This window comes from Saimiri boliviensis, chromosome 1 (genome assembly GCF_048565385.1).
Source record: "Saimiri boliviensis isolate mSaiBol1 chromosome 1, mSaiBol1.pri, whole genome shotgun sequence".
Lineage (NCBI taxonomy): Eukaryota > Metazoa > Chordata > Mammalia > Primates > Cebidae > Saimiri > Saimiri boliviensis.
Window position 1 is genome coordinate 246,757,942 of NC_133449.1, and position 18,269 is coordinate 246,776,210.

Consider the following 18,269-nt stretch of genomic DNA (forward strand, 5'->3'; position numbering starts at 1 on the left):
TGTCACCCAGGCTGGAGTGCAGTGGCGTGATCTCAGCTCACTGCAACCTCCACCTCCTGGGTTCAAGAGATGCTCATGCCTCAGCCTCCCAAGTAGCTGGGATTACAGGCACCCACCACCATGCATGGCTAATTTTTTTTTGTATTTTTTAGTAGAGACAAGGTTTCACCATGTTTGCCAGGCTGGTCTTGAACTCCTGACCTCAAGTGATCCACCCATCTAAGCCTCCCAAAGTGCTGGGATTATAGGTGTGAGCCACTGTGCCCAGCCTAGCCCATTTTTTAAAAAACAGCTTTTGGGATACAATTCACATACTATACAATCCAGTCATTTAAGGGGTACAATTTAGTGAGTTTTAGTATGTTCACAGAGTTGTACAGCTATAACAATCAACTTTAGAACATTTTATCACCCCCAGAAAGAAACTCAATACCCATTCACACTCACTTCCCGCTGCCCCCTCACTCCCAATCTCCAGACCTAGGCAACTACCAATCCACTTTCTGTCTCTATGGATTTTCCTGTTCTGGACATTGTGTATAAATAAAAGTGTGTGTAATCTTTTGTGACTCTCTAACATAGCATAATGTTTTCAAGATTAATTTGTGCTGTAGTGTGAATCAGTACTTCATTGCTTTTTATCACTGAATAATATGTCATTGTATGTATACCACATATATTTGTTGTTTCATCACTTAATGGACATTTGGATTATTTTCACTTTCTGACTGTCATGAATAATGCTACTATGAAGTTTTTCTTCATAGTTTTTAAAGTTTTTCTGTGGGCATATATTTTCAGTTCTATTGGATATATACCTACGAATAGAATTGCTGGGTCATATGATAACTCCGTGTTCAACTTTTTGAAGAACTGCCAGGTTGTTTTTATAGTGGCGGTTCCACTTTACAATCCCACCATCAATATTTGAATGTTCCAGTTTTCCCACATCTTTACCAAAATTTGTTATTGTCTGACTTTTTAGCTATAGCCATCCTAGTGGGTACAAAGTGGGTCCTGTCCATTTTTGAATCCTTAGCATAGGGCTTACTGTGGTGTTTATAAATGTTGATTGACTGTCCAAATTCATTTCACCATCCTATTCTTCTTACTGCCCTCCACACTGGGAAGGTGTGTGCTATCATGACAAGCATAGACTGGAACCTTGAACTTTGAACACTTCCTCTAGGGCTTAATAACCATGTGATCTGGAGCATGTTCCTTAACTTCTCTGAGCTTCAGTTTCATTATCTGCAAAATAAAGATAATGGTATTTCTCTGATAGAGCTGCTAGCAAGATTGAATGTGATAATGTCAATGGAACACCTAGCACAGTACATGATCCAGAACCTTCAGTAAGTGGGCATTATTGTTATTCTCTTGGATAACTTGGGTTGCAACTTGCTCTACTCCCTTGCCTCAAGAAGAAGAGACAATAGTTGGTTTCAGGGGATGTGCTTAGTTGTACTGCTTGTGGTATGCTGGGTCAGCTCCCTTTGTTTCAAGAAAACTCTGCAATCGCCTCACAGGATCTGTTAACCCCTCTTCGACTTTTGAGCAATACTCCAAGATAACTACTGAGGCTGGATGAGAAGGCTGATTGTCACCTGTGATTCTGCTTCTTCCTTGTGCATTTTTGACCCATTTTACAGATTTAGATGCTTCTAATAACTCATTATGAAAATTATATTCTTTTTTTTTTTTTTTTTTTTTTTTGAGACAGAGTTTCGCTCTTGTTACCCAGGCTGGAGTGCAATGGCATGATCTCGGCTCACCGCAACCTCTGCCTCCTGGGTTCAGGCAATTCTCCTGCCTCAGCCTCCTGAGTAGCTGGGATTACAGGCACGCGCCACCATGCCCAGCTAAATTTTGTATTTTTAGTAGAGACGGGGTTTCACCATGTTGACCAGGATGGTCTTGATCTCTTGACCTCGTGATCCACCCACCTCGGCCTCCCAAAGTGTTGGGATTACAGGCGTGAGCCACTGCGCCCGGCTGAAAATTATATTCTTTTCAGAGCAACCGATTTTTAAAACTTTAATCAAGACAGCTTTCTTGTTGTAAAAGACTTCGATAATGAGGATCCCAGGTTGGCACAGGCTGATTTGGGCAACTGAGAAAAGTCTTTCTGACCTTTGTCAGAGAAGTAGCTTAGCTGAGTTCATTCTTGTTGCCGTCTTGCTTTTGAACCTCTTGGTTAATGTATAAAAGCAGAGGAACTGCTTTCATCTGAGGCACACAGTGGCAAAGTTCCCATGGCAGGAAGTGTTTGTTCTTACAAATCTCATGCTTGACGGTCACAGGGGAGACCTCCGTATTTTGTTTTGCTTGTCTGGGCTCTATCATCATTTCATGATTGTTTCAGTGTTTTTGCCTGATGAGAGCTAACTGTCTGAGAGAAAAGACTGTGATGCACTTGCTCTTAGGGACCTTCTTAGCCCGAGTCTAACTGTCCAGTTTTGGCTCCTGCTTCTCCCCTTTGCAAATCCTTTGGTACTACAACCAGGCTAGTAGTCTTTTAACAAGTGTTCCCTGACTTAATAATCCCTGTTTCTGTTAACAGAAAAAAATATGATAGAAACCAAAACAAAGAGTTGATGACTTCTGAGATTGGGAGGGAGGGATGGAGGCAGGTGAGAAACAACTTACTGAAGGGAAACAGATTTTTACATGGGAGGGCAGTAGGGAGTATTGAATGAGAAGAGTGAAGTCAGATAATGGATCTGAGAACTTGGGACTTGATGTGATTTAGAATAGGGAAAGGGGAAAAGGTGATGAAAAGTAGTATTTTAGGACTATTTTTTTCTTAATAAGATTAACCCTAAGCACAGATTTAAGTCATATACGAGTAGAGGCAAGAATTATCCAGGCCCAGTTATAGTAATGCACGTGTCAACTGAAGTTCTGGTTGTTGGCAGTGAGAATTGTGCAGAACATTTTCATTTGAGAAAAGTCAGGGGAATTTGTAACAGCTCACAGGTTGGAGGTAAATGAGCACAGTCAAAGATGATTCCAATGGTTTGAATCAAAAGAAAAGCCATTAATACCTGTGAAGGCAAAGGATAAAGAAACCTGTTGGTTGAAGATAGAAGCTGGGCAAGATGAGTTCCTTTTGGGATTAGTTAGGCTTCCTGTGATGGGGAAATATCCAAATTGCAATGTTTATTGGCAGTTGGAAATAACGGCATGGTTGAAAGGTTGGGTTCAGAGTATAGACTTGGGAGTCATTACCATTGTTTTAGGAGCAAGTAGATGGAAAGAAAAGAGCCCCAAGGATTGAGGGCAGAAATCCTCCAGTGTAGGGGTATGAAAAAAAGAACCAGCTAAACAAAACAAGCAAGAGCTGAATGATGGAAAGGCTTGAGGCCAGTGAGATGAATGCTATACTCTGGAAGCCAAGGTCAGGGCTGTGGGAAGGAAGGAGAGGTCAACAATGAGGGACTGCCGGCAGATCAGGGTAAAAACTTAGGAGAAAGAAGCCTTTGGGTTTAGCAAGAGGGAGGACCCTAACATTTGTGTATAATTCCAGTGAGAGAGGAAATCTTTAACTAAGCAAGATGGTTATCTGAGAAGAGTCACACCTTCCATCAAGCATCCCTTTAGAGATGCTGTCGTTCAGAATCCCTGCTGTGCTGAATCACAGCCTGTCAGATCTACTCAAGAACAATCCATTTCCCTAATTTAATTATCATATGACTATTCTTTTTTTTTTCCAATTAAATTTTACACCTTGTCCACTCCAGCTTAGAGAGGGCTTGTCACTATTGTTATTAAACAACATAGGTCACAACCAGTAAAACCTTTTTCTATTCCAACACATTTTCTGATGAAAATTAAATTTATACCAAACAATAAATTTGGTTCTCTGTTGTCAAACTTAACAACAAGAAACTCTTCGTTACATTGTGCTGTTTCATTTCCTCTCAAGATAAGATTTATTCTATATATTGCTCTTGTGCTTGCTCATTCATTCATTTTTTTGGAGAGATAGGAGCTTGTTCTGTTGCCTAGGCTTCAGTACAGTAGCACAATCATTGCTCACTGTAACCCTGAAATACTGGGCTTCAGTGGTCTCTTGCCTCAGTCTCCTCAGTAGCTGGGACCTGTTCAGGTGTGTGCCATCATGTTCAGCTAATTTTGAAAAAAACTTTTGTAGAGATGAGGTCTCCCTCTTTTGTCCTGGCTGATTTCAAACTTCTGACCTCAAGCAGTCCTCCTGCCTCGGCCTCCCAAATTGCTAGGATTAAAGGCATGAGCCACTGCAACTGGAATTATATTTCTTATTTTTGTTTTTTTCTAGAATTTATCTTAGATTAAGATTGAGACTAGGTGTCTTACTCTTTATGTTGCTATAAGAAAATACTAAAGAATGGGTAATTTATAAGAAAAAAATTATTTCTTACAGTTCTGGAGCCTGGAAGTCCAAGGCCAAGGGGCCACATCTGGTGAGGGCATTCTTCCTGGTGGGACTCTGCAAAGTCCTGAGGTGATACAGGGCATCACCTGCTGATGGGGCTCGTGAGAGCTGGCTGGACTGGCTTTTATAAGAGACCCACTATCCTGGTAAATAACTCACTCCCTCCATAACCAATTAATCCATACGTCCATGAAGACAAAGATGGATGGCATTTGTGTGAGTTATACAGGCCCCAGTTTTTCAGTTTCTAATATTTTATTCCTCGTATGTTATTATTTATTTATTTTTATTTTTACCTTTTCCATTTCCCTTTTCAGGAATATGTCATTATTTATTAGTTTAACAAAATGTAGTGGGAAAGAGGAAGGTACCTGCTATTTATTAGGAAATAAGTCAGATAGACTACTTGAGAAAGACACTGAAGCCAATAAAGAGAAACACTTAGAATGCCCAGTATGATAATGACTATACTATCTTCTATACTATATAGAGTAGTATGTATATAGTGTGTGCATATACACACATAAACTATATACTGTTTTTTTTCATTTTAGGTATGAATGATTATAGTTCAAATGAATAAAATGCGACTAATTTGCAAAGTTTTTTTAAAAAAGGTACAACTGACCTTAATGAAAACACATTCCTCAAGTTTTTGAGAATCAAATCTCAGTAAAGAAAATCTTTTGAGAAGATCAAATACAGCCTCTCAGTAAAGGGCAGAAACACAAATAGAATACAGTTAGACAACAGAAAGTTGAGAGGTTGACCTTGTCATGTGAGTTATTTACAGATAAACATACCTTATTATGCTTCTCTCTTTTTTTTTGAGACAGAGTTTTGCTCTTGTTACCCAGGCTGGAATGCAATGGCACAATCTTGGCTCACCGCAACCTCCGCCTCCTGAGTTCAGGCAATTCTCCTGCCTCAGCCTCCTGAGTAGCTGGGATTACAGGCATGCGCCACCATGCCCAGCTAATTTTTTTGTATTTTTAGTAGAGATGGGGTTTCGCCATGTTGACCAGGATGGTCTCGATCTCTTGACCTCGTGATCCACCCACCTCAGCCTCCCAGAGTGCTGGGATTACAGGCTTGAGCTACCACGCCCGGCACCTTATTATGCTTCTAAGTTAAAATCGAAACTAAAAAAACTGGGTCTTCTTACTGCCCAGTTCAGCTATGATAATTTCTTTATTGATTGATGAATTTTGTGGATATTTATACCTTGACTTACCTCCCCTGGGCCTGTACGGTACACAATACAAATTTGCTTAAGAAACCCTTTCACCCTACCCTACAAGAACTTACAAATTTCTAGGCAAGGTAAAACATATATACAAATGAAATGCAGTATAATGACTACCAAGTATAGAAGTATGTGCAGGAATTAGAACCAAAATATTAATAACAAGTGTGGTATGGATGTCCAACAAATCAGATCAGATGCCAGCCCTGAAAAACTGACCTGGCTGTCCTAATGCACAAGAGTGGAATATCGGTACCAGTTACATATGATGTGCTTTAGAATTGCGTATTTGTATAATTTAGTAATTGATTCCACTAAATAATCATGTATAGGTAATGGGCTAATCTGTCATTAGTTTTTTCTAATCTGTCATTAGAAACATTGAATAAAATAATGTTTCTAACGTGAATTCTCTGTAGAAGCTTTTTAAGCAGAAGTTTAGTTAAGCAATGGGTTTAGAAAAATCCACATGAAAAGCCTTTAATAAATCAATGAATTCACCATCTCCCTTTCCCTTCAGTATGTGATTCCAATGTCCGTGTCCTCACCATGAATGGGAAATGAAGGTGTGTGTTAAGTATTAAAGTATAGCAGGAGGAGGATCTTAGGGATACTGCCCTAACCTGGGCCAACCTGCTCCTTTAGTTCTTCTGCCCGCAAATGTTTTCCTTCATACTAGAAGAAATTGTCTATTTTATTTTCTTCATTACCTAAAACTCTCAAAGATTTGTTTTAACAAGCATTGTCTTAAAAAACAAAACCAGAAAATCATAGTGCAGAGTTTCCCTAAATGTGATTGAAGGACCACCTAAATGAGATTTCCTGTGAGGAAGGCCCTGGAAATATCTTCCAACAAGTGCCTCAGGAAAGCCTAATATACATTCAAGTTTCAGTATTAATGATGAAATTATTTTCTTTCCAATATGTAGCCAACATGTGTTACAATTTAATAAACTAACTTTTCATTTGTTTGTTTGAGGGGAGTTAGGCAGTTGTGTACTTGGGACATTTTTGGTGGGTTTAAGGCCTTGATGCATTAAATACCTGTTTTGCTTTTGTTTCTATGAAATACTTACTTTGAATTTCCAGCTGACTGAAATGCAAATACGGTTTAGAACCCTAGCTGGTTTAAGTTGAGTGCTGGTGCTGAAATAAGGACTTTATCTTGCCTGCCTGCTTTGCATTTGTGGCCAGTGGAACTTCACTTGAAGCTATGGTTCTTCTATTTTCCCACTTTTTTTCTGGTTTCCTGTGAAATCAAAGCTTTCCCTTACGGATATACATAAACACTCATGCAATTTCAACTTCTCTTCTCCCACCAACTTTTCCTGATCTTACAAATCTATTCAAAATATTTTCGTCTTTGTCCTTTACTCTCTTCTTTCTTCCTCCTATAAATAAATATCTTGAGTAACAAGGTCGTAGAAAGGGAGTGATCCCAGAAGTCAGTTGAACTGAATGTTGGGTTCAACTCTCTTGGAAAATCCTTCAGAACTTCAGTCATCACAGCTAGGCAAACTCTAGAGATCCCTCCAGTTCAAACCTTTCTCTAAGATGAATTTATATTTAACAAGACTAACTACTTTCAATGCCTCCTCACTCCTTAGGGCCTGGGTTTTATTTCTGCCACCCAGCTGTGTATTATACTATAGAAGTTTATAAATTATTAGCTAATTTTAAAATTCAGTAGGTTTTTTCTTCATCCATAGTCACTCAACACTGGAGAACTAGTTTTCTTCCTTAGATTCTTTGATACTACCAATACCAGTTGTCAGCCTTAACATTCTTTTTCTTTCTTTCATGTTTAAACATTTTAAAATAGAGTTGTCAGACATACACAGAAGTAGAGATTAACACTGATATACCGTAATCAACCATCCTCAGAAACTGGTAACATTTCACCAGTCTCTTAATATTATTTTTTAAAGAAAAAATCATTTTGTTGTTGTAAAGTAGTAAGTACATACTCATTCGAGAGGATTTAAGCAATAGAGGAAAGAAGAAAAATGTATGATTTTCCTTAAGTAAATCACCCCAATTCCAACACCCAGAAATAATCATCACTATTATTATTAGGTCTGCACCTTTCTAGGCATGTATACAGATGAAATGCTGGAGAGCTGGATAGCTAGCCAGATGTATTTTAATAAATTTGATCATATATGGTACTTGTAAATAAAAAGTATTAAATTTACCTCTACTAGAACTTTAATAGACCAAAAAGAAACTGAAATGAACCTGAAGAAATTGCTGATTTTCAAATAAATATTTTCCCACACAGCCAGGTTACTTAAATGAGACCTGAAAATCTTGTATGAAAAGAGAATGTGAAAACCACAAAAAGGCTGGAGTCATTCTTTTGTTAAAAAGTAAAAACCATGAAACCCTGTCTCTACTAAAAATACAAAAATTAGCTGGGCATGGTGGTGCGTGCCTGTAGTCCCAGCTACTTGGGAGGCTAAGGCAGGAGAATTGCTTGAGCCCAGGAGGTGGAGGTTGTGGTGAGCCAAGATCGCACCATTGCTCTCCAGCCTGGGTAATAAGAGTGAAACTCTGTCTCAAAAAAAAAAAAAAAAAGTAAAAACTATTTTCTCTTAATTTTGCTGTAACACTAAAACTGCTCCAAAAAAATAAATTTTATTTAAAAATTATTTTTGACAGTCTTAATGGCCATATTAATGGACTCACTACTATAAAATTTGAAGATATTAGCATTTCACATTTCTTCTGCCTTCCTTTGCCCTCATCTTCTGATTTTTGTCAGTTACATTATTGTAATTTGTGGAGACAGTGTAACATAGTGGCTCTTGGAACCTGGGCTCAGAAAACAGGCTGCCAGGCTAGCTATGTGAATTTAGGCACGTTACTTAACTACTATGTCTTAGTTTTCTTCATCTGTAAAGTAAGAATAGAGTTGTTGGGTAATGTAAATAAGTTAGTTGATCTAAATAATCTAATATATAATAAATGTTCAGTAACATTGTTTATAATTCTATCTTTATGGAATTCATAGTATTTACATTCTATTCTATAGTCAATATTCTTTCTACATTTAGAATTCAAGATATTTTCATCCTTGAAATAAATCTGTTCACCACCAATCAGTATTTTTGCAAAGAGTTTTCCATTCCAAAATTTCTTTTGATTAATCTCTGTATTGACTAGACTTTATAATGCTTTTTTTCAAGAAGGCTAATGGATGAACATCCTTTCTTCTATTTTTGGGAAGGTTATTTCTGTGGCCTTTGTATTTGAACAAGCTCTTAGGTATAATATTCCTGAGTTATGCTTTGTTTCTTGTAAAACTTTGTGTTAGTCCATTTGGCATTTAATGCTGCTTTAGAGAAGTCTGATTTAGCCTACATTTTTCTATCCTGTATAATTTGTTTTCTTTTTTTTTTAGCTTACATTTTAAAAATTTATATTCAGTAAATTCACTTCCTTTGGTTCACAGTTTTCTTCATTTTAACTCATGCATAGAATCATGTAAGTAACACCACAGTTAAGATACAAATCTTCCCATCCCCCTCCAAAATTCTCTTGTGCTGCACTTTGTATTGAACCCCCCTCCATCCTCCAACTCCAGGAAACCTCTGACATGTTGTCTATCTTTATAGTTTAGCTTTCCTTAGAATTTCATAAATGAATTTTATAGTACATATTTTTTGGGGTCTGGCTTATTTCACTTAACAGAAATACGTTTGAGATTCATCCATGTTGTATCAGTAGCCCCTCTATTGCTGAGTAGTAGTTCACTGAATGGATATGCCACTGTTTGTTTATCCATTTATCAGTCAAAGAACATTTCAGTTGTTTATTATTTTGGGTGATTATTAATAAAGTCACTATAAACATTTATGTACAGATTTTGGTATGAATATAAGTATTTCTTTATCTGGGATTAATATTAAGGGTAAAATTGCTAGGTCATATGCTAAGTATTTGGGATTTTAATAGGAATTGTATTGATTAATTTCAGAAAGTTGATAATGATATTAAGTCTTCCAAACAATGAACATGGTATCACTTACCATTTATTTAGGTTTTCTTCAATTTCTTTAATTTGATGTTTCTGCATAGATGCATAAGAATTTTTTCTTATTCTTTCAGTTCATCAATTTAACCAAGATTTGTCTTGCTATTGATTGTTATGCATCAGATTTTCTTACAATTTTGTTTTCTCAATCTGTCTATAAAGTCAGTAGGAAATTATTTTTTGTTATGTATTTGAATATTTACTTTTTCTTCTGTTGAATTCTGTACTTTAGAAAGACCAATTACCCTTATATAGAATCATCTTTGCCCTCCTTATTATTATTATTTTATTGCTTTAAACTTTGTCATTTTCATGTGAACACTTCAGCTTTTCTTCTATATCTGGAAATCATTGTTTGGCTCTGAATACTCTGTTTCTAGCTGTTTGATTTATTTTTTAGTGTGCTAATGATGCTTTGGTTCTCAGTTTGTTGCATTGGTTCTACATTCTCCCATTCCATTTTATTCTCTTATTATTTTATGAATACATGTTTTTAACTCAAAATATTTCTGGAGAATTTCCTTTTCTTTTTTCAGTTACCTTTTGTTGTTCTTGGTTCTTTTTTGTCTTCTGTGTCTTTTTTGCTTTGCTGTCTTTCCCCTCACAGTCTATTTGTAAAGTTTTCCAGTGATTTATTTTCATTAAATGAATATTAGGGCACCTCTAGTCAAACTCCATACTTGCTCTGATATAGCTTGGGTGCTCGGCTTTCTCTTTCCTAAAGTATCTTTTAGCTAGTTTGTTTTTTCTCACTGAGCTATAGTTTGAGGGCTGATAATTGCAATTTATAGACCTTTTTTTCTGTAGCCTGAGGACATGGAGAGTGAAGGAAAGAATTCAGCTAAAGCAGGTTATACCTGAGTTGTATTTTCACCTTTAAAGTAACGTTCAATATTCATACCAAGATTCATTCCACCTTATAGGTTGCATCTCATTCCCATTAAGGCATTTGTATCTGTTTACTGGTGTATGGAGTTTCCATCATCACAATCTATCCTATTGTTCTATTCACCACCCGGAGAAAAAAAATTAGAATTCTTAGTCCATTTGCTTCTCCTAGATGTATCATCACCTAAAAAAGTGTTTGGTGTATAACAGATACTTCAGAATCCTGTGAGGATTCTCAGGCTCTTTTACACCCCCAGTGCACCTGGGGGAAGAGGCCATGTGGGGTTAGGAACCCTGCCATATTGTAGATGCCACTCTGCTCCCAACCCTTACCTGAGCCACAGCATTCTGCAATTTAGAACATTTGTTTGTAGCCCTTCCTTATTTGGTTGCTTCTGTGAAGTTTTGTGGGCAGTTTTTCTTTTGACCATTTATTTTTCTTTTTTCTGTATTTGCAGCCGCTACCAATACCAGAGTAGAAGCTTCTTTCTGCAGCTTTCTGACTTGCTTCTTTATGTTTGTCCCTGGATTCTCTTTCTATTTCCTCATCATGGGTGTTCCCTGAGGGGCTGCCTGCCTGTGAACATAAAAATGGCGGTTCACAAGCCAAGGAAAGAGACTGCAAACAGATCCTTCAGCCTTCAGAAGGAACCAACCCTACCAACACCTTGATTTTAGACTTCTGGCATTGGCATCTGGAACTGTGAGACAACAAATTTCTGTTACTTTTGTTAAACATAATTTTTTTCCCCAATATTTGAAGCTCCTACCAGGCAGCTTCCTTCTGCACCTTTCTGGCTGTTGCTTCTTTAAGTTTGTCTCAGCTGTTCTTCCTGATTCCTAAACATGGGTGTCCCCTGAATGCTGCCCTTTGCCATGTCTCCTCCTATACAGGTTCTCACAGAGATTTAGTCTGCTCCCATGTTAATGATTGTCTCTCTTTATAGGTAACCCTGGCCTTAACGCTGGGCTCTGATTCTGGATTTTGCTTTAAGTTGAGTGAACATCTTCACTTGGTGTATTAGTTTGATAGGACTGCTGTAATAAAGTGCCATAAACTGGGTAGTTTAAGCAACAGATATTTATTACCTCATAGTTCTGAAGATGAGAAATCTGAAATCCAAGTGCTGGTAGGGTTGGTTCTCTCTGAGGGCTGTGGGGAAAGGATCTGTTCCAGGTGTCTCCCCTTGGCTTATAGGTGGGTGTGCTTCCTGTGTGCATGTCTATGTCCGAACTTCCCCTTTTTATAAGGACCCCAGTCGTTGTGGATTAGGGACCACCCTAATGACTTCATTATAACTTGATTACTTCTGGAAAGACTCTTTCTCCAAATAAGGTCATATCCTGAAGAACTGGAGGTTCGAACTTCAACATATAAATGTTGGAAAGACACAATTCAATCCATCACACGTGGTTATTTACTCATACCACATATATTTTCTGCCACATGCCAGGCATTGGTCTAGGCCCTGGGAATACAGACATGATGAGGCTCAATCTCTTTCCTCTTAATGAGTAGAAAAGATAAGAATTAATAAACAGACATTTGTGATACTATATACAGGAAGTGCTCTCACAGATGAGAGATTCTTTTGAGGACATCTTAGTGGCACACCTAGCCCTGACTGGCTGAGTAAAGAATGACATCTCAGAGGAAGTGAGACTTATGCTGGATCCTTCCTGGTAGGATGCAATACTGGCTTATGCTGGATCCTTCCCAGTAGGATGCAATACTGTGTAATTGCTCTCCCTGTTTTTAAACCACACCCTTAGTTACCCAGCCCTGGACTCCACCACCCAGTCAATCTTTGCAAAGCACCACTTTGATTAAGACATTTCTCAGTCGAGAAACCTGTAATGACTCCTCATGGTCAACAGAACTAACTCTAAAAAAATTGTTTAGCCTGGCTGGCTTTTGGTTCCTCCACAATCAGCTGCCACAGCTGTATCTACTTTTCCTGTCTTGATCTTCCTATTGTTTCCATCCTTAGTCCTGTACATTGCCAAGTTGTTGTAATAAACATTTTGGAAACGTATCTGCAACTTTTTATAATTTCAGGAAGCCAGGATTTTTGTTTTGTTTCCTATTGTATCATCACCTAAAATAGTGTTTGGCTTATAACAGATACTTAAGAATATTAGTTGAATAAGCAAATGAATTTTCTCTACTTGCAATGCAGGCCTCTCCTTTCTCCTGGCTGTGCACATTTTTGCCCTATTGAAATTTTATTCTCAAGGCTTAGCTCCTGTATCTTCTCCTCCATTATGCCTTTCTTCTAGGTCACATGTGGATAAACAGATATGACTCTTCATTCCTAAAGACTTTTGCAGTCTCTGTGAACTGTTTGAATGCCCCTGCATTCTACTTTGCATGGTAGAAATCTGAGTAGGTGTCTTTACCTACCAGGTTTGGTTGTTTGAATTTAGGAGCCATATTTTAAAAATAATATATCCTGCTTAGCACTTTCTTGCACAATAATAGATGCTTAAAAGTTACTTTGTGTTTGAAGAGAGTATGAATGAGAGGAGTATTTTGTATTTGTTTCAAAAAAGTGGGGAGGAAGACCTAAGAAATGGAACATTTGGTCTGTCCCTCTTGCCTTCCCTTATTTTTCTGAGTTTACAACATTTTTAATTTCATTCAGCATATATTTGTTAAGCACCTGTGCTATTCAAGACTAGGACTCTTCAAGTCCTGGGACTTAGATTACAAACAGGAATTAAGCTGCTTGTGGGGTACTTATCACTTCTTCTGATAGAGAAATTCCTCCAGTGTGTCCCAGTAGTCGCTGTCATCTGTACAGTTTTTAGGATGCTTCGTCTTACTCAAATTTATTCATCCCAGAGTCTAGACTCTTTGCATATGTTGAGGCTGCCTGAGAGCAGGGCCCTTGTCTTTATCCTCCTATTCCCCACTGCCTTGCACTGAGCTTATACTTGATGGCGACTTCAGCGAGTCCTTTATTTTCCCTAAAGATTCTCTGACTCTTTTCTAAGTTTGCCCTGTTTCTCCAGTTATAGAATGCTGAGTCAAGACCAGAGACTTTGGAAGGATACTGATTGCTTTGCTTAGATTGAGAGACCCTCTGTTAGCGATAAAAGTAAAAATAAACGCAATAAGTAGCACAATGTTTAGCCCTCGTGCTAAAGTTTTTACATGAATTTTATTTCCTAGTGGGGCCTGTTGCTGTATCATTGGCTTCTATGACTCCTTCATTTCTTACAAGTTGTCATATTAACATGTTGAGGTTGTTAAGTGAACATCTAGTTTGTTTGCCTCTACTCAAACTCAAGAATCTTGATTACACTGGAGAGCTTGTGCCAAACAGAAATGCAGTCTGAATTAGTCTGGTGGGTCATGCACATATGTTATCTTTTCTAAAGGCATCTATTCTTAATAAATTCCCTTATGAAGGGAAAATGAGGAAGTGAAAATTGAGATGAAGTAATGGAGTAGTAGAGAGTGGAAAGAATGGTAAAGATACTTGTTTGGAGGTTCTAATTTACATGGAAATGACTACTCTTAAACCTGATTGAGAGACAGACATGAGATAATTCATATAGAAAAAGTGGTAATATGTTCTATTATGTCATTGTTATTGGAGGATGGGAAACATCGATTTTATTTAAATATGTTGTATATCCATCAGAACAACATGAGTCCATGGAATTGATATAACAACAATTATGAGTAGTAGCCCCACCCTATGCTCTCTGCATTTGCAGATTTATAGTGTGTTATCTGTATCAAAGAGACAGTGGCATGAGATAATTCTAAATAACAGATATATAAGTCACTATCAAGTCTTATATGGTGTTACAAAGTATGTTTAACTTATCAGGCATACTTAACATATTCACTCATTAATCATGCTTTGCTTAAATGAAAATCAAGATTAGTTTATCCTGAGCACGTATGAGCAGGAAAGGTAGAGATCACTTGGAGAGGCTCAGGCTGTCCGCTTCCGTTTATATTTGAAATGGCTCTGCACAGTAATCTCTTTGTTAGGGCTACAGCCAACATTGTCTCTCAACCTTCCTTCTTCTATGTGTGCTAACCACTCTTCTTCCTTATTTTGGGGTACTCCTTTCTCCCTGAAGTCATGTGCTTCCCCATGTGACTTGTGGAATGGAATGGGAGAGTAAATGCAATGTAGATGAACGAAGAAATCACTACAGTCTCAGGGTTTTCTTTTTCTTTCTTTTTTTTTTTTGAAACGGCGTCTTACTCTGTCACCAGGCTGGAGTGCAGTGGTGCAATCTCAGCTCACTGCGCCTCCACCTCCCAGGTTCAAGCGATTCTCCTGCCTCAGCCTCCTGAGTAGCTAGAACTACAGGCACACGTCACCATGCCCAGCTAATTTTTGTATTTTTAGTAGAGATGGGGTTTCACCATGTTGGTCGGGATGGTCTCGATCTCTTGACCTTGTGATCCGCCTGCCTTGGCCGCCTAAAGTCCTGGGATTACAGACGTGAGTCACCGCGCCTGGCCAAGTCCCAGTTTTTTTTTTTTTTTTCAATGCTTCATTTAAATGTTGGCATGTGATACAGTTCTTGGAAGGGGTATTTAAGGACCTCTGGAGGAGCATCGAAAAGGATTTTGAAGCATCTAAAAAGAGACACATGAAAAAATTCTCTTTTACTGCTCTAAATAAAGGTATATGAGAATGTGCTATTTGAAATGGTTGCTGCTATCTTTTTCCATGAAAATGACAAAAGAGAATTTGCCAACTCAGGATAACTGACCTACCTTTGGACTTCTTGTACTATGAGAAAATATATCCCCTTATTGGTTAAGCCATTTTGAGTTTTCTGTTACTTGCAGATGAAAGCACCTTCCTTGATTCTGTAACATTTCCATTGAAAAAGTAGAAAGCTAGGTGTTTAGTGTCTTAGACATTTCTCCATCGGTTTTGTTTGCCGAAATTATAAGGCTTATAGTCTAATTTTCTGTGATTTACTGAGACCTAAGATAGAGTAATGATTTTGTCTTTCACAGATACTTAGGAACTTCAAGCAGTCATCCCTGACATAAGAGGTTAGTTTACAACCTGGATATATGTGCTAATTCAAAGATCTGTCCGCATATTTCACATCTCTCGTAAGTTCTTTTGAAATCCCAGGTAAATATTTTCCAGCATTGATTGCACCTCCTGTTCCTGCCCTTCTTGACCCAGATGCCTTATCTTTCCCTAGTGACTTTCTCTTACTGAATCCTTTGTCACGTATTTTATGCCTGTTGCTCATGTTGTCATGGGTGTCGTCATGTCTGAGAATGATTTATGAAGCATTAAGAAAAAATTCTCAAACCTTACCCATCAGAATTTTTCCAAACATCAACTGAATCCAAATCTCTCTCTGGGTGATTCTGATTTTCAACCAGGTCTAAGAACCACTGACGTTTAAGGATATAAAAGAAAAATCGTACTGACTGAATCCCATACCTAAAGTAAATGGTTTCAGATCTCACTTGACAAACTCACAAGTCTGTATTAGAATCCTCCAGAGGGACAGAACCAATAGGATAGATGTATATATAAAAGACAGTCTGTTAGGGAGAATTGGCTCACACAATTACAAAGCAACATCTCACAAGAGGCCATCTGCAAGCTGAAGAAAGAGAGAGAAGCTAGTAGTGTGGCTTAGTCCAAGTTCAAAAGCTTCAAAACCCGGGAAGCCAACAGTGCAGCCCTCAGTCTGAGGCCAAAGACCTGAGGGGCCCTGAGAGGCCACTGGTGCAAGTTCCCAGAGTCCAAAGGCCAAAGAGCCTGGAATCTGACATTCAAGGACAGGAGGAGATGGAGCAAGCGTCCTGTAAGGAAGAAAGAGTGAACAGACTTAGCAAGCTGCTTATCCTTCCTTCTGCCTGCTTTGTTCTAGTTTCATTTTTTTTCTTCTTCTTTTTTTTTTTTTTTTTTGAGACAAGGTCTTGCTCTGTCACCCAGGCTAGAGTGCAGTGACGTGATCATGACTTACTGCAGCCTTGACCTCCCGGGCTCAAGCCGTCCTGCGTTAGCCTCCTGCGTAGCTGGAACCACATGTGTGTGCCACCATGCCTGGCTAATTTTTTGATTTTTATTGTAGAGATGGGGTCTCACTTTGTTGCCCATGCTGGTCTTGAACTCCTGGGCTCACGTGATCCCCTCACCTCGGCCTCCCAAAGCGTTGGGATTACGGGTGTGAGCTATCACACCCAGCACTCATTAGGGTTTTCTAGTTGTAAAATCCTGTTGACTGCAAGCAGATACATTAACATCTTCCTTTCTGATTTGGATGCCTTTTTATTTCTTTTTTGCGTAATTGCTGTGGCTAGATCCTCCAGTACAGACCCTATACCAAAATCTGAGATTCCTCTAGTCCAGGCCAGGCACAGTGTCTCATGCGTACAATCTGAGCTCTTCGGGAGGTCAAGGTGGGAGGATCACCGGAGCCCAGGAATTTGAGACCAGCCTGGGCAACACAATAAGACACCCGTCTCTACAAAAAATATAAAAAATTTGCTAGACATTGTGGCATATGCCTGTAGTCCCAGCTACTTGAGAGGCTATGGTGGGAGAATTGCCTTAGCCCAAGAGAGCAAGGCTGCAGTGAGTCGTGACATGCCACTGCACTCTAGCCAGGGTAATGAAACAAGATCATGTCTCAAAAATAAAAATAAAAATAAAAAAAAGTTTTAAAAGTTAGAATGCTTCATGGTGTAGTACAGTTGACCTTCATAACTGGGAGTTCCACATCCACCAGCAGTGGAGTGAAAATATGTATAATTGGCCCTCTGATTCCGTGGATACAGAACCCATTAATTTGGAGGGAAGACTTTACTATGTTGAATAGAAGTGGGGAGGGCTCAACAAAGAGGTCATTCAAACACACAGTGAGATGACTGCCACCTGCTCGCCAAGAGAAGAGACTTCAGAATGAGACCTTATCTTGCTGGCACCTCAATCTTGAACTTCCAGCCTCTAGAACTGTAAGAAATAAATTTCTATTTTTTAAAACAAAAAAACACAATAAGTGGTGAGAGTGGGGATCCTTATCTTGATCTTAGAGGAAAAACTTTCAACTTTTTACTGCTGAGTATTATGTTAGCTTTTTATATATGGCCTTTATTGTTTTGAGGTTTCTTCTAAACCAAATTCATTGAGTTTTTATTATAAAAGGATGTTGAATTTTGTCCAATGCTTTTACTGCATCTATTGGAATGATTATGCGGTTTTTGTCTTTCATTCTATGGAATATGGTGTATCACAGTTATTGATTTGCATTTGTTGAACCATCCTTGTATCCTAGGGATTAATCCTGCTTGATCATAGTGAATGATCCTTTTAATGTGCTGTTGAATTTGATTTGCTGGTATTTTCTTGAGGATTTTTGCCTCTATGTTCATCAAGGGTATTGCCCTGAAGTTTTCTTTCCTTGCAGTGTCCTTGTCTGACTTTAGTATCTGGGTAATGCTGACCTTATGAAATGAGTTCAGAAGTATTCCCTTCTCTTCAGTTTTTTGGAAGAGTTTGACAAGAATTACTATTAGTTATTCTTTAAATGTCTGGTGGAATTCAACAGTGAAGTTATCAGGTCATGGACTTTTATTTTATGGGAGGTTTTTGATTACTGACTTGATCTCCTTACCCACTGTTGGTCTGTTCAGATTTTCTCCAGCTTCATAATTCAATCTTGGAAGGTTC

At 38.4% G+C, this 18,269-nt stretch overlaps 1 protein-coding gene across 3 annotated transcripts in view; it reads left to right on the plus strand.

Annotated features, from left to right (window-relative positions):
• Positions 1–18,269, plus strand: part of ELOVL7 (ELOVL fatty acid elongase 7) — a 105,296-nt gene that overhangs the window by 29,310 nt on the left and 57,717 nt on the right. The window contains exon 2 of one of the 3 annotated variants that reach the window (XM_074385731.1): positions 15,587–15,625. The exons of the other annotated variants lie outside the window; for them this stretch is intronic. The gene's annotated coding sequence lies outside the window, so the exon portion shown is untranslated. The remainder of the gene's footprint in view (positions 1–15,586; positions 15,626–18,269) is intronic. 3 annotated transcript variants of the gene reach the window in all.